This window comes from Caretta caretta, chromosome 2 (genome assembly GCF_965140235.1).
Source record: "Caretta caretta isolate rCarCar2 chromosome 2, rCarCar1.hap1, whole genome shotgun sequence".
NCBI classification, from domain to species: Eukaryota; Metazoa; Chordata; order Testudines; family Cheloniidae; genus Caretta; species Caretta caretta.
The window spans coordinates 149,407,569-149,432,168 of record NC_134207.1 but is presented as its reverse complement, the minus strand read 5'-3'; positions in this window follow the sequence as shown (position 1 = coordinate 149,432,168).

Here is a 24,600-nt window from a genome sequence, read left to right as displayed (position 1 = left end):
ACATTCTTTCTGATATAGGGTGGTTGAACAGTACTGAATGCAGTATTCCAGGTAAAGGTTCACCACTGGCTCATGCAAAGGGTTTATAATATTTCCTGTGTTATTTTCTGCCCCATTCTTACACATCCTGCTTGTGTTTTTGTCCACCACTACACACTGAGCAGAAGTCTTCACTGAGCTGTCCATTATGACACTGAGGTCTTTTTCCTGAGTTTCACACAGTTAATTTAGAATCCAGTAATCCTTCCAGTGTGCATTACCTCATTCATATTGTTACGTTACACCCCATATTCTTCATAGAAATATTGTTATGATATGAATATCGCATAAGTAAGGTATTTTTATGCAATATGGGTCATGTGAGGTATCGTTGAAAAGGTTATGATCTACTGAATGTGTTTATCTAATTTGTATACATGTATCATTTCTGTATCTGTGGTTAGGAACATTGAATTTGTAACAATTACAATTGTGTGTGTATTTGGGGAACGCCCACCAGACAGTAGGTAATCAGCCTGAATGAGCCATTCAAGAAGAACAATAGAACTTTGGAGATGCTAATCTCCCGCCTTCCTGAGGATCTTCTTGGGATGTTGATTTGACACGAAGGGTCATCTGATGATGTCACCTGGTACGGAGTATCACCTTGGACACTGCTAATATTTTTCCACTGGAAACAAAGGGTTCCCACCTTATATAATTTTTATTTAAGGCTGAGAAGTAAATCAATCAGGACTCCTCCTCCATTGTCTGCCTATGAAGGAAGACTGCTAAAACACCTGAAGGGAAAGGCAGGGTTGAGTTCAGGCTGAGACAGGGGTCCAGTCTGTAAAGATAAATAACTGGAACTCTAAGCTACAGAAACTCTGCAACTTGCCTAAAACAACATTTAGTGTCATAAATTACATTTTGTAACCTGTTTCTTGAGTATATTAAGCTTAGCTTGTGTGTTTTGTTTTATTTGCTCAGTAATCTGCTTTGTTCTGTTTGCTATCCCTTATAATGATTTAAAGTTTACCTTTGGTAGTTAATGAAATTATTGCTTGTTCATTTCAAAACCCAGTTTGTGCAATTCATATTGGGGGGAGGGGGAAGCTGTGCATATCTCTCTCCATGTTGAGGGAGGTGTTTGCATGAGTTCTGGGCAATCCCCGAGCTGATTTCTCCCACACAGAGCTGATCTCATTGTCTCTGTGTCCATTTGCAGCTGGATGTGTCCCTACCTGTGTGTGTATGCTGGAGAAGGCTTAAGGGCCTGGAAACCCAGGTTGGTGGAATGGGCGGAACCAGGGAGACCCCAAAACATCAGGTGTCCAACATGTCACACATATGTCAACATAGAATTTTATCTACCACTCTGCTGCCCATGCACCTAGCTTGGTTCAATGCTTTTGAACTTCCTCACAGTCTTCTGTGTGCTTGACTAATTTAATTATTGTTGTGTCATCTACAAATTTTATCATCATTTCCATTTCCAGATCATCAGTTATTGAGGATTTGTAAAACAAACATAGTTAAGGTTGTGCCAGGATTTTCACATTAACAGGATTATCAACAGGATTATAATAACAGGATTATTAAAGATATCTAAAAACTAGGGCTGTCAAGCGATTAAAAAATTAATCGTGATTACTCATATTATTAAAAAGATTAATTGTGATTAATTGTGCAATTAATCACTCTGTTAAACAATAAAAAGAATACCATTTATTGAAATATATTTGGCTGTTTTCTACATTTTCATATATACTGATTTCAATTACAGCACACAATATAAAGTGTACAGTGCTTACTTTATTTTTATTACAAATATTTGCACTATAAAAACAAAAGAAATAGTATTTTTTTAGTTACAAGTACTGTGGTGCAATCTCTTTATCATGAAAGTTGAACTTACAAAGGTATAATTATGTACAAAAAATAACTGCGTTCAAAAATAAAACGATGTAAAACTTTAAAACGTACAAATCCACTCAGTCATCCTTGTTCAGTCAATCTTTCAGACAAACAAGTCTGTTTACATTTGCAGGAGATAATGCTCCCACTTCTTGTTTACAATGTCATCTGAAAGTGAGAACAGGCATTCACTTTGTACTGTTGTAGCTGGCGTCACAAGATATTTCCATGCCAGATGCACTAAAGATTCATATGTCCCTTGATGCTTCAACCACCATTCCAGAAGACATGCATCCATGCTGCTCAATAACGATCCAAAGCAGTGTGGACCAAAGCATGTTCATTTTCATCATCTGAGTCAGATGCCACCAGCATCAGGTTCTGTAGTTTCTGCATCGGAGTGTTGCTCTTTTAAGACTTCTGAAAGCATGCTCCACACCTCATCCCTCTCAGATTTTGTAAGGCACTTCAGATTTTTAAATGTTGGGTTGAGTGCTGTAGCTATCTTTAGAAATCTCACATTGCCAACTTCTTTGTGTTTTATGAAATCTTCAGCGAAAGTGTTCTTAAAACGAATAACATGTTTTGGGTCATCATCCAAGACTGCTAAAATATGAAATATATGGCAGAATGTGGGTAAAATAGAGCAGTAGACATACAATTCTCGCCCAATGAGTTCAGTCACACATTTAGTTAACACCCTATTATTTTAATTAGCATCATCAGCATGGAAGCATGTTCTCTGGAATGGTGGCCAAAGCATGAAGGGCCATACGAATGTTTAGCATATCTGGCACATTGATACCTTGCAATACCAGCTACAAAAGTGTTATGTGAACGTCTGTTCTCACTTTCAGGTGACATTGTAAATAAGAAGAGGGCAGCATTATCTCCGGTAAATGTAAACACCCTTGGTTGTCTCAGCTGAACAAAAAGTAGGACTGAGTGGACTCGTGGGCTCTAAAGTTTTACATTGTTTTGTTTTTGAGTGCAGTTATGTAACAAAAAAAAAATCTACATTTCTAAGTTGCACTTTCACAATAAAGTTGCACTATAATATTTGTATACGGTGAATTGAAAATACTATTTCTTTTGTTTATCATTTTTACAGTACAAAATATTTGTAATAAAAATAATAATATAAAGTGAGCTCTGTAAAATTTTTATTCTATGTTGTAAATGAAATCAATATATTTGAAAATGTAGAAAAACAAACAAAAATGTAATAAAATTCAATTGGTATTCTATTGTTTAAAGGTGCAATTAAAACTTGTATTAATCACAAATAAATTTTTAATCAAGATTAATTTCTTTAGTTAATCATGTGAGTTAACTGTGATTAATCGACAGCCCTACTAAAAACTACATGTTTTGAGTTACAGGATTACTGCAAAAGCAATCTGAGCTTAATTACAACTATTTCAAAAAGCACCATGTGCTAAATTCTTCCACTGTCTTATTGTTTCTTTAGATCCCCTTTTAAAAGGTAATAAAGCAGAAACAGGAAGGAAATTAATATATGTAATTCTTCAGTGTGCATAGTTTGGACCAATGTTTGTAAAAAAAAATCAACTTCTTGCCCACATGCTCAAGGTCTAACTCGTTGCCATACATGAGTTTGGGAAGGAATTTTCCCCTGGGTCAGACTGGCAGAGACCTTAGGGGAGGGGAGGGTTCACCTTTCTCTGCAGCACAGGCATGAGTCACTTGCAGGTTTAAACTAGCGTACATGGTGCACTTCTAAATGATAATTTGAAGATTTAAGTAACTCAGTCAGAGGTTAGGGGTCTATTACAGGAGTGGGTGGTTGTGGTTCTATGGACTGCAATGTTCAGGAGGTCAGACTAGATGACCACGATGGTCCCATTTGATCTTAAAGTCTATGAGTCAGTTGTTAAATACATTTATTATGTGCTATATTGATCTGGTAAAGTGCTATTTTTTTTAATCAGAATGCCACGGGATACTAAGTCAAACATCTATCAGAAATCTCTTACATCATCCATTACCTTTATCAATCAAACTTGTAATCTCATCAAAAAACAATATCAAGTTGTATTTGACAAGACCTATTTTCCATAAAACTATGCTAATTAGCTTTCATTATGCTCCTATCCTTTAGTTCTTTACGGACTGAATCCTATATCTGCTTTCCATGATTTTGCTGGGATTGATGTCAGGCTAACTGTCCAATACTTACCCAGGTCATCCCATTTACCTTTTTACACAGTAATATTGATATAACACTAGGCTTTTTTCAGATCTCTGGAATTTCCCTAGTGTTCCATGATTTATTAAAAATCAACATAAAGGACTCAAAGAGCTGCTCTTTCAAGTCTTTTAAAACTTCTGGGTGCAAGTTAGACAATCCTGCTGATTCAAAATATTTAACTTTAATAAATGCTGTTTAATAGTCTCACTAGTTACCGCTGGACTAGAAGGAATTAGAACAGAAAAAAAATTACTATCACAGTAAGATATGAATACACCCAGCTCCTTTCCAAATACAGATATTTTTTTCTGAATGCTTCTACCATTTCTGTGTCATTATTGACAGTTTTACCCTTTCCATCTAATAACATGCATTGCTAGGATTCATTTTGTTCTGGGCATATTTTTTAAATTCTTTCTTATTGTCCTCAAACCTACTGACCACACATTTTTCACTGATAGCTTAGCTTCCCTTATCAATTGTCTGCATTTCATAACTTCTAATATACATTCATTGCTATCAACTTCTTGCTTTTTATATTTGTGTGATAGATAGATAGATAGATAGATAGATAGATAGAAAATTGCTGCTTTCACTTGCCTCCAGTGAGGGTGTTGTTTTTATTGTTGTTTGTTTGTTTTTTGTTATACTAAAGAAGCAGTGTTTTATGCTTGAAAAATTGTGGCTTTTTGAACATCTAGTTAAATTGTCTTAAACATCTCACAATTATTATTCATGTTTTTCTATTTATTGTTTTCCTCCCAATCAATTTTATTCATTTTTGGAAACTGGTCATTTTAAAGACCCAAATATATATTATGGGTGAAGCTGGTAGTTGCAGCTACAGTTAAGTTTGTCTCCTTCCATTTGCATTATAAGACTGTTTTCAGTTGCTTATACCTTTATCAAATTTTAATAAATTTTTACATTTTGAGTGAAAATTTCCCTTCTGGGTGTCTGCCTCAAGCTGAATTTTTATGTTTTAGCAAACATAGTTCAGTTGTTAGTGGGAAAAATGTATTTTTTCCATGTTAAAAAATTCTTAAAACTGTTTTATAGAGACACCATGCATTTCAGCAAGGACTTGAAATTTGGCAAGAACATCTCCTTCATGTCAGGAGCGCACCTTCCCCCCCCCTGTGAAAATATGCCCAAATTTGGCCAGTTATAAGACTCGGGAAAATCACAATTCACACTTACTCAGCAGAGATTGCATAGAGGCTGGCAGCTAAAATATCCAAAGATTCTGTCTGCACTGAGCATGGTTCATCTCCATACAGTTCCTGTGAGCTGACAGGACTGACTGTGTGTGGTTGCTGGGCTGCAGAGGCTAAGCAGGACTTTAACTGCCATGGTTCCTCCAAACTGAGGTGTCCACAGTGACTCCAGTCATTATCACTGAGAAAAGCAATACTGTCTGTCCTTTGATCTCAATGGTTTCCCTGCTGATGCTCATGGAGTATTGGAGGAGAAGGAGAAAGTAGTTTGACGGCATGTGGAAGAGTAAGGAGCAGAGGTGATGAAAGGAGATGGGAGGAGAGGAGTTAGGAGCAGAGGTGACACACAGGGCCCTAGCCATTTTGGTGCCCTACGTGCCCCGTGGCCCCTCGCGGCGTGGAAGGCAGGCCTCTATGGGGAGGGGGCACTGGCTTGGGGGGGCAGGGGAGAACCACCCCCCAGCAAGGCTGACGGAGCGCGTTGGGGCTGGGTCTCTCCACTTCCTGCTACCTGGTGATTGCAGGGCGGGCCTGACCCCGCACTCATGGGGCTCCAGGAAGTGGAGCGACCTGGCCCCAGCCCACTCCGCTCTGTTCCCCTGGCTCCCAGCCTTGGGGGGGGCAGTGGGAACCATCCCCCAGCACTCACAGGCAGCACTGCTGAGAGCCAGGGGAGAGGAGCAGGCTGGGGCTGGGTCACTCTACTTACCGCTGCTGATGAGTGCAGGCCCGATGCCTGCTGCAGTCCTCAGGGGAGTGGGGGCGGGGCTGGGGTGGAGCAGAGGCGGGAAGAGGTGGGGTTGGGGCGGAGCAGGGGTGGGGTCCGTGGGGAAGAGGCAGAACAGGGGCTGGAGCAGCACGCAGGACACTGATTAAGGGAAAAGGTATTTCTTACCATTTGTACTGGAGCAGTTTGTTTTCTTCCTGAAGAATGATGTATTAATTTTTTTCAAAAAATGTCAATCAATTTTCACCATACTAGGTTTGCTTTTCTTTTGGTGGTTTCCAGGATATCTACTTTCATATGCTTTTTTTTGCTTGTTTGTTTGGTTGTTGTTTTTTGAAGTTATTTGTTTTGTTTGGGTCCTCACAATCCCTTCTCTATGCTACTCTTAGATTCCAAGGCCTGAAAAGACCTTATGGCCATCTAGTCTTACTGCCTGTATAATAAAGGCCATAGAACTTCCCCAGCACAATACTTTTTGTACTAGAGCATATCTTTTAAAAAAATCCAATCATGACTTAAAACTTGTCAGTGATGGAGAATCCATCACAAACTTTGGTAAACTATTCAATGTTTAATTACCTGCACTATGACTGGTACTCCCTTATTCTGCCTTTTCATCATAGTGTTTGTTAATGGCAAGGCAGATAAAACAAGAATAATAAGAAAATCTTGAGGAGTGAAAATGACATTTAAACATATATATCAGAGGTGATTCTTTTAAACTGTTTTTTTGTGAAAAATGCTAATTATGCATATTGGGCTCTTTGTGTAAAGTTATATGATCCCACCCATGTCTCCTACACAAGAAAAGAACAAAGATTACTGAGTTGCTCAAATGTCATTGTGAATATAGTGAACCTGCTGTTGTGTTCTGAGGGTTTACATCATAATTATTACATTATTCATATTTTTTTAAAAATTAGTCATTTATTGCAATGTGGACTGGGCATACACATTCCTATGTATCCTACGTGTAAATAATGAAAACATAAGAACTATGGATTTTCCCCCATCAAGTAGGTTAATAGTTTAATTGTATATGGTTATTCTTACATTAAAAGATGCATACCTTGCAAGCTTTATCGGGTAACAGGGACTTTTAAATGTGCCAATGTTTCTACAGAAGTAACGTGGGTCAATTGCAAAAGGGATAACCATAATGATTAAATCATTAAAATTTTGTCTATGCTTCACAGAGCATAGAGAAAATTAACTTCCTACCAACCTCATTTTTCTGCTGAACATGAAATAATGATTTTCTGCCAGTATAATTACAAAGCTAACATCTGATAGAGTCAGCATCCAGGGGGGATTATCACATGCATGAGTATTAGACCTCATTACCAGCTTGACTGCAAAATTATTACATCTTGTAATTGGATGGTGAGATTTATATACAGATTGGCTGGGTTCTCTGTAAGATTGTAATTACAAGCTTCGTTGGTTCGCTACTTATCACACGGTGCAGGAGGAGGCAAAAACAAGCAGAGGAAAGACCATTTCATTAAGCCATAACCCTATCAAGGGAGGAGCACTGTAACATCCCTGTATTTATTAGGCCAAACAGAGCTGTTTGCAGAAGGGGAGGCCATTTATTACTGCCTGACAAATGGGATTTCATTTATTTAACCTCGGTGATCTATTTCAGTAAAATGTACAAACGAGCCATCCATTTTATGATTCCGGAGTCAACGCCTCAATTATCTAAAGGCTAACTGACTGTTAAAGCACCCATCTGCTAGGATGAATTCATTGATTTAATTTGCTTCATGTTACTGAATGATTCTTAGTAGGCAGGGACGGGAGAGGAGAAGGGGGGCAGCTGGTGGTTTAGGAGAATGCATCAGAGTGATTCAGCGTACTTGTGTCTGTATGTGTGCGTGTGTTTTTAATCCTTCAGCACAATAGAAGAAGGCGATCAATAGCAGCTTAAATTTTATGAGACAAGGAGTTAAGTTGTTCAGCTTGAGCCAGAACACCTTTGTTCCACCATAACAAGTAATCTCTGTGGCAGAATTAATATTGACAAGCTGGCTTCTTTGTAGCTAATTTTTTGGGCGCCTGAGCCAATCAGGAGGCTTGCAGTAATAGAGTTGTTATTAGAGTTCATTATAAAAGCTGTGGATCAATGGCTGCACTGGGAGGCAGAGGGCATGCTGTAGTAGAATGCATATGTATGCTCAAGGAAATGAAATCCTTTTAATGTCCTTGTGATAATTTATTCCATATTTCTTAGACTTAAAAAAATCTTTTAAAAAATTAAGTGTTCTCTTGTTAGGCTTTCTAGCTTTAGCAAAGCTGTGAAATTTAGGGAGTGAAGTAAGGTTGAAGGGTGGAGAGAATTGGAATACATTGTTACTCAACTGTGGGGTTGTTTTAAGGTGAGCCAGATTATAGCAGCAAAAACTAAGTCCTCCCATTTGATTCTAACACAGGCTGGTTTGTTGAAAGTTTGAATTATGGTGAATATAGAAGAATATGCTATTGTGAGTATAATGTGTACTCTTTAGCCAGCCCCTTCTTCCCACCTCACCTAGCAATCTGTCTCCTTAAAACTGACTTTTCTTTTGTTTTCTTTTTTAATTTATGGGGTGTCATTTGTAGGAAACATCTTTACATCGGAGGGGGGGAAAGTCACATATAACATGATAAAACTCTTCTCCTGTTTTTCTAGGGAAGAATGACTTGTATGCTGTAAGTGAATTAGCACTTTCAGTGATATGACAAGAAGTTTGTAGAACACTGTTATTTGTAAGAGGTTGCCTCTCTTGGCTCTAAAAAGGCCCTCATTGATATAAGCGCTCTCAGAGCAATAATCCATTTCTCTTGTGGCAGTCTCCAGCTCATGCTATAATCTTTCCCACAAATTTAGAATCAGTGCAAGCAAGCTGTTTACTGGTCAGTTTTTCCTCTGCATCTCAATGTCAAATGATACTGCATTAAAATGTGAGAACGTTTGCACTCTGAGAAAGGCTGGAGGATCAAAGAGAACACTCACAGTGAGTAAGCTGAGACAAATTAGCATTTTTTGGTCATGGTTTCCTAGATATAATAATACATGATTTCAGAGCCATAATTTGTCTGCTCTGGCTCCTCCCCTTAACCTCACCACAACACACAACCTGTTATTTTCTCCTTTTCTCTGGGTTTACCTACACAAGAAAATTGTACTCGTTTAGTTAAATCAGTGCAAGCCCTGATATAGACACTCTTATTTCAGTTTCAGAGTAGCTGTAAGGAATCAGTTTAAAGTAAATAAATATTAAAAACGTTTAGACCAAATTAAAGGTGTTGCACAAGAGGAACAAACCTAGTAAACAAAATGTCGTCTTCAGCTAAATTCCCTTCAGCTACATTCAGGTGAAATGTCCCTTCAGCTAAATTCACCAGCAGAAAATATTCTAGGAAAGAGGTTAGAAAGCCAATAGAACTTTCCCCACAGCAGAAAGGGGAACCCAGAGGCAATCAGCATAGACCCATAGGTCTGGTTTTAGACTCTGCTGCAATCCACAGAATTCCCACTCAGCTGCCTTTGAATCCTGTAGGCACCTAAACTCACTCAGTACCTACATTTCTGCTGTGTAAAAATTAGTGCAGTGATTAGGACAATCACCTAAGATGTAGGCGAGACAGAATCAATTGCTCCTTCAGACAAAGGGGGAAGAAAGGATCTGAAAAGGGGTCTCGAGCCCCTCTGGAGAGTGTTCTAACTCCTGAGCTCTGGGATAGTCTGATGAGTCGCTCCCTCAGTCTCGCCTGCTGAAGTTGTTCCATTGTGGATAAATATTTAAAGAGTCATTGGACTAATGAGAGTGAGAAAACAAAAGAGGGGATGACTCTATAGCCTGGTAGTTACAGCACCCACTTAGGAGGTAGGATACTAAGGCTCCAATAACTCTGTTTTATTCCTTCCCTGGGGGTAAATCAACCTGTGGCTGTCTAGGAGGGAGAAGAGAGGAAACATAGCCATTTACTTTTAAACTGTGTGCTAACAATTTTTTAATAGCAGCCTCAGACACAAAGCACAGTTATTGTATTTGCTTAGTCTTTTCAAATATGTTTTTGTGACTTAATTTTTGTCATTCCCATCATGCCTGTCAGGCTCATACATGACACAGACATGATGCCAGATGCAAGCATGGTTTTAAGCACGGATTTTCTATAGAAGTTTAATTTAACTTTAAATTGGATTTTAAATTATTATGGATAAATCATTCCTTCAAGTGGGAAAACATTCAAGGGGAAAGGTTAGAATTGTATTGGGGCAACAAACATAGAAATGCTGTAGAGAAACTCCATGTGAGTGGCAAGACATGATGCTGCAGAGAGTTCCCCAGCTTCTTACCCCTTAATCGAAGTTCCCTGTAAACTGTGCAGCCATGCGGCTGTGCAGCAGCCTATTTAGCAGCATGCACTCACTCAGGGAACCTGCCCGAGGACCGGCTGTGGCCGGACGCGGGGCCCCAACCTAGCCCGGCCCCCAACCTGCCACGGCCAGGGTGCCCCTACCCTGTCCGGCCCCAACTCTGCTGTGGTGTGGCTCAGGCTGGCCCCCATCATGGCTGAAGTGGCCCGGACCTGCTGGGGCAGTGCGGCCAGGATGGCCCAGCCCCCGCCCTCCCACCTATCCTGCAGACCCAGCCCCAAAGCTGCTGTGGTGGGGAGAGGCACCTCTCCCTCCTAGCCCAGGTGCTGCTGCAGGGAGAGAGAGCTGGGGGGGTGTCCTCTCTCCCCACCATAGCCCCTGAGCACCCTCCTGCACCCCAAAGCCCTCACCCACTGCAATCAATCCTCTGCCCTAGCCCTGAGCTCCTCAACCTGGCCCCACCCCAGAGCCCACGCCCCCAGACAGAATCCTAACACTCCTGAACTCCAACCCTCTACCCCAGCCCTGAGCCCCTCATCCTCGGCCCCACCCCAGAACCCGAATCCCGAGCCGGAACCCACACACCCCTGCACTCCAACCATCTGCCCCAGCCCTGCGTCCGCTCCCACACTCCAGACTTCTCGGTCCCACCCCCAAGACATGAATTTTGTTATGTGCACCAATGTGAAGGTGATGTGTCACACATCACCTTCATATTGGTGCACATAACAAAATTCATTCCGCACATGGGTGGGAAAAATAGAGGGAACACTGCCCTTAATATGGCTACTTTCCCTGACACAGTAAAAAATCATGGTGTTTGCACAGGTTTCAGAGTTGCACAGATGAGGAGAGATTAACAAGACTGGGACTGTTCAATTTACAAAAGAGACTAAGACTATGGCTACACTAGAGAGTTTATAGGGATAGAGATGCAGTGATGCCTCTGCATCTCTGTAAGCTCTCTAATGTAACTGTTCTAATCCGATGAGAACTCTCCCATCAGCTTTACTCCAGCCCTGCGAGCAGCAGTAGCTATGTTGGCGGAAGAAGCTCTCACACTGACATAGCACTGTCTACACTGGGGCTTAGGCTGGTGTAAGTTACGTTGATCAGGGGGGTGGCTTTTTCACATACCTGAGTGACATAAATTATACCTCACTAAGTGCTAGTGTAGACATAGCCTTAGGGGAGATATGAGAGACATCTATAAAATCATGAATAGGAAAGTGTTATTTACCCCTATGTATAACAAAAGAACCAGGGGTCACCCAACAAAATTAATAGGCATTAGGTTTAATACAAACATGAGAAAAAGTTCTTCTTCACACAATGCACAGTCAGCCTCTGTCTCTCAGAAGCTGGAACAGGACAACAGGGGATGGATCACTTGATAATTATGCTGTTCTGTTCGTTCTGGGTATGTCTAAACTGAAAAGTAAGCCCAAGGTTAGTGGGACTCGAGTTAGCTGACCTTTGTTAGGGAATCCTGGGCTTGAGTGTCTACATTGTATTTTAACCCTACGTTAAAACTTTTCTAATCCATGCTTGAACCTAGGGCTCTGGCATCCACACTGCAATGCACAGACCCAAGTCAAAGTAACCATATCCCAGAGTCCCTAGCATCCCACCCGAAATGTGGCTCTTTTAACCCGAGGACAGTGGTGCACTGTGGGAAAACTTTACTGCCTACCCTGCAAATTACAGGAAGTTTGAACAGTCCTCCAACACAGCCTGCTGAGAGGTCATTTTGGAACTTGCACTCCCAGCTATTGGAGCCAGCAACATGGAGGAGGTGCCGTTTGACGAACTTCTCTGCTTGCATTTTCACTCCTTAGGAAACTGGTAGAACATCTGTAATGCTGAACCACTGAGGGTTAAGCAATCAGGAGGTTGGTTGACCTGAAAAGCAACCCTTAAGGACATATTAGAAGAGCACTGAAATGGTAAATAGGGCCATTCCTTGTAGATAGTTAGCAAAACCATGTTAAAAAGACTAGAATCCTTGAAATATAGGCCTGTATTGTTGGAGAATTAAGAATAGATACCAATTGTATTTCTCTGTGTTTACCTATATCTTGTTAGAAGTTAAACAATGTGATCTAATTAGCTTGTAGATGCTAAACTTCTGTTTCTGTCTGTAATGTTTCATTATGTTATTCTATTGATTCAGAGATCAAAAGGGGATATTATCGTTTAGATGGGACTTGTGGTGTAACCATATAATTGTCTTCATTTCACTTTGAAATTTGTAGTAAACTACCTGGAAGCTGTTTGATGCTTAACTGCCTTATGCTAATGAATGCAAATAAATTACTGGTGTATGCCTAGGAAACAGATTAGCTTCAAAGCAACAAAATCCATTGCCTATTCTATAGCCAAGGAAGCCCTGCTGTGACCTAAGCTCCCTCAAAGCTGCGCAGCTGCGCTGTAGCCTATTAAGTGCTGTGTTCAGGGCTGTGGGGGGGAGAGATGCTTTTCCCCCAGCCCCGGACCTGCCGTGACGGGGAGAGGCCCCCTGCCAGCCCCATCTCAGCCCAGTGCCGGACCTGCTGTGGCCGGGGGAGAGGCACTTCTTCCCTGGCCCCAACCAAACCCAGCCCCGGAGCTGCCACGGCCAGGAGAGAGGTGCCACTTCCCCAGCCCCAACTCAGCCCCAGCCTGGAGCTACCACAGTGGGGAACATAATTCTTGAGAAGGGTTAGAGGTGTCCCAAATGAAAGCCACAGATTTGGCAGGTACAACAGAAGAGAGAAATTTATCATTATGGAGAGGAATGGTGTGAGTACTGTGACAGGGTCGGGTCAGATGGCTACAGGAGAGTGAAAGAAGGCAGATATATTAGGCCCAGATTAAGCAGGTCCCTTTTCCCTGGGTAAGGTAACAGGGGAGGTTCCAGAACAATCAGGAACTTGCTGGAACCAATTAAGGCAGGCAGGCTAATTAGGACACCTGGAGCCAATTAAGAAGCTGCTAGAATCAGTTAAGACAGGCAGACTAATCAGGGCACCTGGTTTAAAAAGGACCTCACTTCAGTCAGTGACAGGCATGCAAGGAGCTGAGAGTGAGAGGGTGCGCTGCTGGAGGACTGAGGAGTACAAATGCTATCTGGCATAAGGAAGAAGGTCCTGTGATGAGGATAAAGAAGGTGTTGTGGGGAGGAGATAGCTCAGTGGTTTGAGCATTGGCCTGCTAAACCCAGTGTTGTGAGTTCAATCCTTGAGGGGGCCATTTAGGGATTTGGGGCAAAAATTGGGGATTGGTCCTGCTTTGAGCAGGGGGTTGGACTAGATGACCTCCTGAGGACCCTTCCAATCCTGATATTCTATGATGAAGTAGCCCAGGGAGTTGTAGCTGTCACACAGCTGTTACAAGAAACACTGTAGACAGCTGTGATCCACAGGGCCCTGGACTGGAGCACAGAGTAGAGGGCAGGCCTGGGTTCCCCCAATTCCCCCAACTCCCTATTAGATACAGGAGGAGTTGACCTGGACTGTGGGTCCCATCAGAGGGGAAGGTCCCTGACCTGTTCCCCGACCCACTAGGTGGATCAGCAGAGACTGCAGGGATTATTCTTCTTCCTTTTTCCCATGCTGGCCAGTGATGAAGTTAGCTGAATGAACGGCAGGTTTGAACCACTAGCAAAAGTGGCCAAACTGAGGGCTGCTGTGAATCTCTGAGGTGAGCAAATCTGCCAATAAGCTCAGGACCTACCAAGGCAGAGGAGGAACTTTGTCACAACTGGTGTCAGGGGTCAGATTTGGTGTGCACAGCACGGTGGAAGAAGGAGGGTGTTATTGTTTAAAAAAAAAAAAAAAAAAAAGGAGTGGGTTTGATTTTTTTTCACCACAATGGAAGATGTTGTTTGAGCACTGATACAAGCCTCGGCTGCCCAGCAGGAGGCTACCCGTGTCCAGGCAGCCACCCAACAGGAGGTAGTGCAGCTGCAGCAGGAGACCAATCACCTGTTGATGGACCAGGCCGCTCAAGACTGTGCTGTGTTGCAGGAACTGGTAAACCAGGTAAAGGCCCTTACAGAGCTGAACCATGGCCATGGTGGGATGTGGATCATATGCACCAGCAATTGCCTGCAGAAAATGACAGGGGAGGATGACGTAGAGGCATATCTCCTGGCCTTTGAGAGGACAATCCTACAGGAGGCTTGACCTCGAGATCATTGGTCTGGCATCCTCACCCCATTCCTGTGTGGGGAGGCCCAGAAGGCCAACTGTGATCTGTCTGAAGAGGCTGCGGCAGACTACCCCCAGATGAAAGCAGATATCCTGGCCAGATCTCTGGTAATGACCACAGTATGGGCCCAGCGATATCAAGAGTGGAGGCACCAGGAAAAGAAAACTCCGTGGTCCCAATTATATGACCCCATCCATCTCACATGAAAGTGGTTGTGAACTGAGTCCCGGAGTCCGGAAGAGATACTAGAGGTTCTGGTCATCGACCGATACATGAGTGGACTACCGCCAAACCTTCGTGCCCGGGTAAGCCATAATGAACCCTCCACCTACGATGAGGTTGTTGCACTGGTAGAGAGGTGAAGAACAGCGAGGGAGCTGACCCAACCACTTAAGGAAGAGGCACCCCGGGTTAAACTAGCAGCACCAAGCCCCAGAGCTCGGGCAACTGGGCCCCTAGGAGGGCCCAGGTGGAAAAAGAGAAAGGCTGAAGGCTCATCAGAGGCCACAAAGAATAGAAGCACTGAGGGTGAAGAGGATAGTGTCATTAGACTGCCCAAACCAAGAGACCGGGGAAGGCCTAGGGCCCATACAGATGTTACGCCTGCGGGGAGTGGGGACACATAGCTACACAGTGTCCCAATGCTGAGGAGCCTATGCAGTGTAACCTGGGGAACTGGGCAGACCCGTGCTTCCTAATATACCTGGTGGGGGTTGCACTAACCCCACATATGTACACCAGACCAGTAAAATTAAATGGGGCAGAAACCACAGCACTGGTTGATTTGGGGAGTGCTATCATGCTTATTTCAGGGAAGCTTGTGAAGCGTAGTCAGCTGCTGCAGGCAAAGTGCACAGGGGTGACATGCGCCCATGGGACAGTTAGTTATTACCCCACCATCCCGGTAAAAATTGAAATCCAGGGGAACACTACTGAGGTAGCAGCAGGTGTGGTCCCTAAACTCCCATACCCGGTGCTCATAGGGAGGGACTTTCCAGGGTTTGGAGACTTACTTCCAGTAGGGGGATTGGAGAAAGGGAGAAATCCTGAAGTTAGTGAGACATCCACAGTAGACTGTCAACCCCCAAGCTTCTCTGAAATATCCCCAGATTTGTTCTCCAGGGTAGAAAAATGAAAAGGAAAAGAAGGGAAGCTAAGGCCTTGGGAACCCGAATACTGACCCAAAGCCAGAGGGTTGCTCTCATAGGTAGGCAGACCCAAGCAGCTGAAAAGGAGGCCGCCCAGGAGGGAGAAGCACGTGAGTTTGACTCCCACCCTAATGCCTCTGAACCAGTAGGGGTGACAGAGACTGGCTCCTTAGATCTCAGGCAGATTAACTCCAGGAGAGAAAATTTTGGACAGGACCAGGCTGAAGACCCAAGGTATGACAACATTAGGAAGGAGGTGACTGAAATAGATGGAGTCCTCGTGGAAGGGAAAACCCAGGGACCAGGACCCTACTTCATAATGAAGAAGGATCTATTGTTGTACGGGTTGTACCAGTATAGGGCAGAAGGTACAGTAGATCCTAGTACCTCAAAAATACCTGTATTAAGTCTTGCCCATAGTTATCTTTTTGGGGAGCATTTGGGAGTAGAAAAGTCCCTGGCACGGGTCCTATGACAGTTCTTCTGGACCGGAGTACATGAAGAAGTGTAGAGATACTGTGCGTCCTGCCGAGAGTGTCAGCTGCACAGTCCCCATCCCCACTTGAGAGCACCTTTAGTACCTCTTCCCATCATAGAGGTCCCCTTTGAGTGAATAGCCATGGACCTAGTGGGACCCCTGGAGAAGATGGCTCGGGGCCACCAATATATGCTATGCTACTCGCTACCCAGAAGCCGTTCCCCTGCAGAACACGGCCTCTAAAATGATAGCCAAAGAGCTGGTGGGGATCTTTGCCTGAGTGGGGCTACCAAAGGAGATATTAACAGACCAAGGAACCCCATTTATGTCAAAGTTAATGAAGGACCTCTGTACCCTGCTCCAAATACATACCCTGAGAACTTCAGTCTATCATACGCAGACTGATGGGCTGGTAGAAAGGTTTAACGAAACTCTCAAGGCTAGGATAAGGAAGGTGGTAAGTTGGGATGGGAAGGATTGTGACGCCCTACTACTTTACCTTATGTTTGCCATCTGGGAGGTATCTCAGGCTTCAACTGGGTTTTCCCCTTTTGAATTATTATACAGGCGCCGCCCCCATGGCATATTAGAGATCTGGGAAGAGGAACCCAATGAGGGGAGAAATATAATTGAACATGAATTGCAGATGCGAGACCGGATAGCCTGGGTCACCCCTATTGTATGGGAACATTTGGAAAAGGTGCAGGAGGCCCAGCAAACGCATTACAATTGCCAGGCAAAACTTCCAACCAGGGGATCTGGTGATAGTGTTGGTACCCACCGCAGAAAGCAAGCTTTTGACTCAATGGCAGGTGCCCTATGAGATGGTTGAACCCGTGGGGGAAGTAACCTACAAGGTGTGGCAGGCAGGACACTGGAAACAAGAACAGATTTATCACATTAACCTCTTGAAACCTTGGCACCAGTGAGAGGCATGTGTAGTGGCCTAAGAGGCCCTGATCCAGTGAAATAACCTACATGAGCAGATCAGGATATCCCCTGATCTGACACCGAACCAGAAGAAGGAGGTAACTAAGATGATCAACCGGTACCAGGACGCGTTTTCAACCAAACCAGGCTGGACCACCACAGCATATCACCACATTATCACAGACCTTGGGTCAAAGGTAACTTTAAGGCCCTACCGGGTCCCAGTGGCAAAAAGGGAGATCAAGGCAGAGGTAAAAAGGATGTTGGAACTGGGAGTCATTGAAGAGTCCCACAGTCAATGGTCGAGCCCGACCGTGTTGGTGCCCAAACCCGATGGCACCACTAGGTTTTGTAATGACTTTCACCGGCTGAATGAGTTATCCAAATTTGATGCACACCCCATACCACACATTGATGAGTTAGTTGACCGCCTGGGCAAAGCCTGATTTTTGACCACCCTTGATTTAACAAAGGGATACTGGCAGATTCCCCTTGCCAAAGATGCAAAAGAAAAGACAGCATTCTCTACACCAGAGGGTCTGTTTCAATATACTGTTCTTCCTTTTGGACTGCATGGGGCACCTGCCACCTTCCAGTGTCTTATGGACAAGCTCCTGCGGTCCCATACTAGTTATGCAGCTGTGTACCTAGATGATGTAATTATTCACACCCCTGACTGGAAGACCCACTTGGAAAAGGTGGAAGTGGTACTGGACATGCTAAGACAGGCCGGCCTCACAGCCAACCCAGCCAAGTGTGCTATAGGGCTAGCCGAGGCTAAACACCTTGGCTACTTTGTAGGAAGGGGCATGGTCAAGCCCCAACTAAACAAACTGGAGGCTATCCAAAATTGGCCCGGCCGAATTGGAAAAAGCAAGTCCGAGCGGTGGGGTACTACTGGCGAATTTATTTCCCATTTTACCACCAGAGCAAGTCCCCTGATGAACCTGATAAAAGCCCGGGGTCCAGACATGGTGAAGTGGACAGATGCCACAGAGAAAGCATTCACAGATCTACGGACAGCCCTCTGCAGTAACCTTGTGCTTACAGCCCCAGACTTCAACAAAGAATTCATTTTACAGACAGATGCACCTGAAGTAGGATTGGGAGCTGTCCTATCACAGATGGTTGGAGACAAAGAACACCCATAGAATCATAGAATATCAGGGTTGGAAGGGACCTCAGGAGGTCATATAGTCCAACCTCTGCTCAAAGCAGGACTAATCCCCAACTAAATCATCCTAGCCAGGGCTTTGTCAAGCCTGACCTTAAAAACTTCTAAATCTCTAAGGAAAGAGATTCCACCACCTCCCTAGGTAATGCATTCCAGTGTTTCACCATCCTCCTAGTGAAAAAGTTTTTCCTAATATCCAACTTAAACCTCCCCCACTGCAATTTGAGACCATTACTCCTCATTCTGTCATCTGCTACCACTGAGAAGAGTCTAGATCCATCCTCTTTGGAACCCCCTTTCAGGTAGTTGAAAGCAGCTATCAAATCCCCCCTCATTCTTCTCTTCCACAGATCCTCTACCTCAGCAGAGAACTCCTCCTGAGAGAGCAGAAGTATGCAGTGTTTGAGAGAGTGTGCCTTGCTGTGAAATGGGCCATGGAAACACTACGTTATTACCTGATGGGACGATGGTTTACCCTTGTGACCGACCATGCACCCCTCCAGTGAATGCAGTGAAATAAAGAAAAGAACGCAAGGGTGACCAGATGGTTCCTGTCCCTGCAACCTTTCCAATTCACCATCAAACACCGGGCTGGAAGCCACCATGGCAATGCAGATGGCTTGTCACGGGTACACTACCTGACATCCCAAGTTGCCCAACCCTGTGGTGTTGAGCAGAGGGGGGGTATGTGACAGGGTCGGGCCAGATGGCTACAGGAGAGTGATAGAAGGCAGATATATTAGCCCCAGATTAAGCAGGTTCCTTTTCCCTGGGTAAGGTAAAGGGGTGGTTCCAGAACAATCGGGAACTTGCTGGAACCAATTCAGTCAGTGAGGGGCGTGCAAAGAGCTGAGAGTGAGAGGGCATGCTGCTGGAGTACTGAGGAGTACAAATGCTATCTGGCATCAGGAAGAAGGTCCTGTGGTGAGGATAAAGAAGGTATTAGGAGGAGGCCATGGGGAAGTAGCCCAGGGAGTTGTAGCTGTCACACAACTGTTACAAGAAACACTGTAGACAGCTGTGATCCACAGGGCCTTGGGCTGGAGCCCGGAGTAGAGGGCAGGCCCGGGGTTCCTCCCATCTCCCCAACTCCCTGTTGGATACAGGAGGAGTTGACCTGGACTGTGGGTCCCATCAGAGGGGAAGGTCCCTGGCCTGTCCCCCAACCCACTAGGTGAATCAACAGAGATTGCAGGTATTGTTCTCCTTCCTTTTTCCCATGCTGGCCAGTGATGAGGTTAGCTGAGTGAACGGCAGGTTTGAGCCACTAGCAAAAGTGGCCAAACTGAGGGCTGCCATGAATCTCTGAGGCGAGCAAATCTGCCAATAAGCGCAGGACCCACCAAGGCAGAGGAGGAACTTTGTCACAGTACGTTTGTCACAGTAAGTTTATCAGTAAATGTAACTGTACTCTGAGCGAGGTTAAGAGTTGCTGCAAGGTCACAGAGGACATCCATGCCCAAAATAGTTCCCTCTGCATTTGGAGCTCCATAAAAAAAGACTGAGTCCAGAAGAATAAATTAGATTTTACAAGAACAGGGTAGCTTTTATAAGCCGTGAGTTGTGCACCTCCTACTCCTGGAATAACAATATACTGTTAAGTAGTGGGGAGGGGGAGGTCAGTAATGTAAACAGACTCTTTTGTGTCCACGAGAATTGTGCATGGTCAGCCCCTTATTCATGTGTGTAAGTGTGGCCTTGAGGGAATTGATATCTGCATTAGCAGTACATTAGTAGTGATGAGCTGGGGGGGGGGGGGGTGGAATACTGGTTGGAGCCAGTTGCCCAAGGTTACTCAGCTTGGGCATCTGGCTGCCCAATGTCCTGTCTCCCCACATACAAAACACAGTGAGGGGGGGCAATGGAGACGGGACCAGGACCAGATTGAAAGGGCAGTGAGGTACTGCAGAGATTCATCTGGCTGTGATTCTGTCCCTGACTAGGCTTTTGGGCCTTGCGCCTCAAGTTCTTTTGGGTATGCCCGAGGCACCCACAATTATAGCAGACTACATTACTTTTTGCTGTGTGGTGGAAAAATTAACCATGTGTTGTGTTTGGATCAGAACCAAGCCTGAGGCTCCTTTATTTATTACAAGTGCAGGGGGGTAACAGCTCTAAGTAGCTGTCCCCCGATGCAAAGCACACACAGCTTTTTAAAGTTAAAACCACAGACAAATTACACATACTTTCGTCTTAATTACCTTATTTGGAATATAGCAAAACAAGCATTTCCTGTTATTGACAGGTGTTCTTTTGCAGTTGATGTTTCTTAAGCTGTGCTGCTGCAATTGCCTTACAATGGAATTTTCCACACTCTTTTCTTATGCTTCATATATACAGTTAGCTTGACCAAAGTTTTAGGCCTACTTGGGAAGTTTAGGCCTACTTGGGTCCACTGAATTTTTCCTCCGCAGCTGTTACCACAGAAATGCGAGTAGCCTTGCTCTTTATCTCTTTAACTTGTCTGGCTTCGCATTCAAAGGCCCACATACAGATGGATTCATAATCAGAGCCTGGGTTCACTCCCAAATTAAGGGCTGTTTTCAGGTGGGAGTTAAAACCTTCCTTTAACATTTTTAGAAATGCCTGATCAGTTTTCATTCGGTCCGCAATGCCTGCATTGCTAGAATACATCTCCCATTTTCTCTCACAATACTGAGAAGCAGGATCGTCCTTGCCTTGTACTCAGCCCACGATCAGTCCCCAATTACTGGCTCCGTTCCCCAAGACTTCTTGTACGGCTTCCTTAAACTCAGTGCAGGCATGGATCATATCATTTTCAGATTCAAATTTAACAGAGGCCCGAATGCCGTTTCGGTGTCCTTCTGTAGGGATCTTGGCCCATGATAGATCGGGGCATTTAGCTTTTGTTAAGATATAAAGATCCCTGAGATGTATAAGTGGTAACCATCTGGCTTATTTTTTTCCAGAATATCAAATTTGGGTCTTTGGGCTTTAGCTCAGGGAGATCTTTCAGTAAGCCCCTCATTTCCTCTGTGCTGAGAGGAATGTACTTATATAAGTATTATGGGGCACTCTGTTTTCACCTGTCCCTGACCACTGAGTGGTCACTTGGAGAGGGGCCAAGGGAGCACTGGCACTTAATTCTGGGTTAAAAGGCGGGGGGGAGAGAGGAGGAGGAGGAAGCCAATTATCTCAATCTTCCCCCGTGTGTGCCAGGTTCCAATTCTGAATTTGTTTCTGTGGGTGTTTCCAATTAATTTCATTTTGGTCTTTATCAGTATTGCTACCTAAACCAAAGTCAGTGAAATTACCCTTTTTTTGTATGCTAGCAGAGGAGTTGTTTTCATTTGCTTTTAGAGCCTTGTTTTCTGCTTCAAGATCACTCAGCTTGTGGTTGAAATCTGCCTTTTGATTCAGCTCTGATGTAAGAGCCTTTTGGAGTATTTCCAACTCTTGTAATTTCCTTTCATATTCACAATACATTATTGCAATCCCTTTCTCTAATCTTCCTTTCGTCTGACCAGAGCACCACAACACACTGTCCATCGTACTCATACCCTGATTCCATCCATCTTTTGCTATTTTCTTTTGAACCTCCTCATGTTTCCCTTTAATAAAATCAATGAGTCTCCCACCCGTAGAGGGAGTTATTGATGTTCCCCGGGGCCAGTCAATGAGTCTCCCTCCTGTAGAGGGTATCATTGGTGCACCCTGGGACACGCCAATGAGTCCCCCTCCCACAGATGGAATCATTGATGCATTCTGGGGCAACTCATACGACATTGTATCCCAGCTTCCTGAAACCCACTTAAGCGGAGCTTCAGGGGAGACCAACTGAGCACACCCTTGTACTCAGTCTACTGCAGCACACACTCTGGTGCTCAGTACCTGGCGATGCAGCCTTCACTTCCAGTGATCCTTGCACCCCAAAAACTTGGCAGTGCAGCCTTCACCTCCAGCGATCCCTGCACCCCAAAAATGTGGCCACAAACACAATCCCGTTCAGTCCTCTTGGCTTTGTGTCCTATATGTGGTTTTTATTAAGAAGGGGTGCAAAGGGGGTCCCAAACCAAGATGTGTGCTAGAGGTGGTAAGTAAAAGGTACTCACCTCTAACCCTGGTTGTGAGAAACTCTCCGAGGATTCCCGATCACACCCAGCTCTCTGTACCAAAACTGTTAGGCAAAAAGATTCTTTTCCCTGAGAAGCAGGCAAGCACAGACAATACTGAAGGGGGGTTAGTCATGGTATTAGGAAGACTGATAAACAGCTTCGAAAATATGGTGCCGTAGTGGCTAGTTATATACATTCTCTTATCAATTTATTTACATTTATGTGTACATACAGAGACAGACATTGTTACAAGTCAAGAGAGAACTCTGAACAAAGATAAAATAGGAACAGTATGTACGTATAGAGGTCATCCTTATTACATCAAATATCTATGGCTACCTTGCAGGGGAAAGAAGTGGGGTGAGTGGGGGGATGAGTGCTTACAGATATCCTGTGGGCTGTGAAGGGGGGGTGTTGTTCTGTTCTAAGAGCTGAGCTATTGGGTGGGCATTTGACCACGTAAGTTTATCAGTTGTTCATAGTTGTCAGTGCCCTTGGGCTACTGAAGCATTCCTGCTTGATCTGCGGTTTCTGTCTTAGCTGTTAGCTAAATTTTAATGCTTGCCTGACACCATGTACCACCTTTTTGCCTAGGCTTATGAAACCATACCCTGATTTCAGAGGCCATGGTGTGAAAAGGTATAATTACAAAGCAGATGTGGAATGGTTGTTGAATGTGCTTTGGGGAGATTAAAATCCCATTGGAGGGGGCTACAAACCTGTTTAGATGCCAGTGTCATCACTGATGTTTGCATTACTGTAGCTTTGCTGTCTCTTCACAATGTTTGTGAAGACAGAAGTGAGCCATTTCTCCCTGTTTGGTTGGGTGTTTAAAGTCATATACAGGAACTCCACTTTCATGAGCCCTTGCTCACTGACTTTAATATTAACCTCCATTTGAATGTTGTAAACAGTACTAATTCAAATATTGTGGGTGAAATCCTAGACCCATTAAAGTTAATAGCAAAAATGCCATTGATTTTGCTTCTTTGGGGCCAGGGTTTCACGCGGTGGGAGTCTGATTCTCCTCTCACAGCACTTTGTTTTACTGGTTTATTTCCATTTTCTTCATTGGAATTACTCCTGATGTATAGCACTCTATAGAAGAGTTGTTTCAGAGTAGCAGCCGTGTTAGTCTGTATTCGCAAAAAGAAACAGATTACTTGTGGCACCTTAGAGACTAACCAATTCATTTGAGCATAAGCTTTCGTGAGCTACAGCTCACTTCATCGGATGCATTCAGTGGAAAATACAGTGAGGAGATTTATATACACACAGAACATGAAAAAATGGGTGTTAACATACACACTGTAAGGAAAGTGATCACTTAAGATGAGCTAAAACCAGCAGGAGAGCAGGGGGAGAAAACCTTTTGTAGTGATAATCAAGGTGGGCCATTTCCAGCAGTTAACAGGAACGTCCAAGGAGCAGTTGGGGGAGGGGGGAATAAGCATGGGGAAATAGTTTTACTTTGTGTACTGACCCATCCACTCCCAGTCTCTATTCAAGCCTAAGTTAATTGTATCCAGTTTGCAAATTAATTCCGATTCAGCAGTCTCTCGTAGGAGTCTATTTCTGAAGTCTCTTTGTTGTAATATTGCGACCTTTAGGTCTGAAATCGAGTGACCAGAGAGATTGAAGTGTGCTCCGACTGGTTTATGAATGTTATAATTCTTGACATTTGATTTGTGTCCATTTATTCTTTTATGTAGAGACTGTCCAGTTTGACCAATGTACATGGCAGAGGGGCATAAAAAAAGAAAAATATCAGACTTCTGTATTTAAAACGTTAATTTTTAGATGATGGTATTCCTGTGCCTCACCTTTTGCTTCATTGCAGACACATTGGGATGGACATTTGTGAATCTTCTTGTCAAAATTAGAAAGGAGGTAACATTTAGCCACTGATCTGACTGGATAAACATCTTGTAGTGCTTTAATTCTACCATACTACTGCTTTCTTTGGAATTTGATTGATTGTTGTATGGTTCCGTTTCCTAAAATATTTATGTTACATTAAGTAAAACAAACAAAAATTTGGAAATGCAAAACTATTCACAAGTATATGTGTATTTTACATGTATTTTATTGCTTCAGATTCACATATTCAATACAATCACTGAATGTCTTTTGTGGAATATATAACAAACAGCATATCCCAGTGTGTGCAGTTTTACTCAGATAT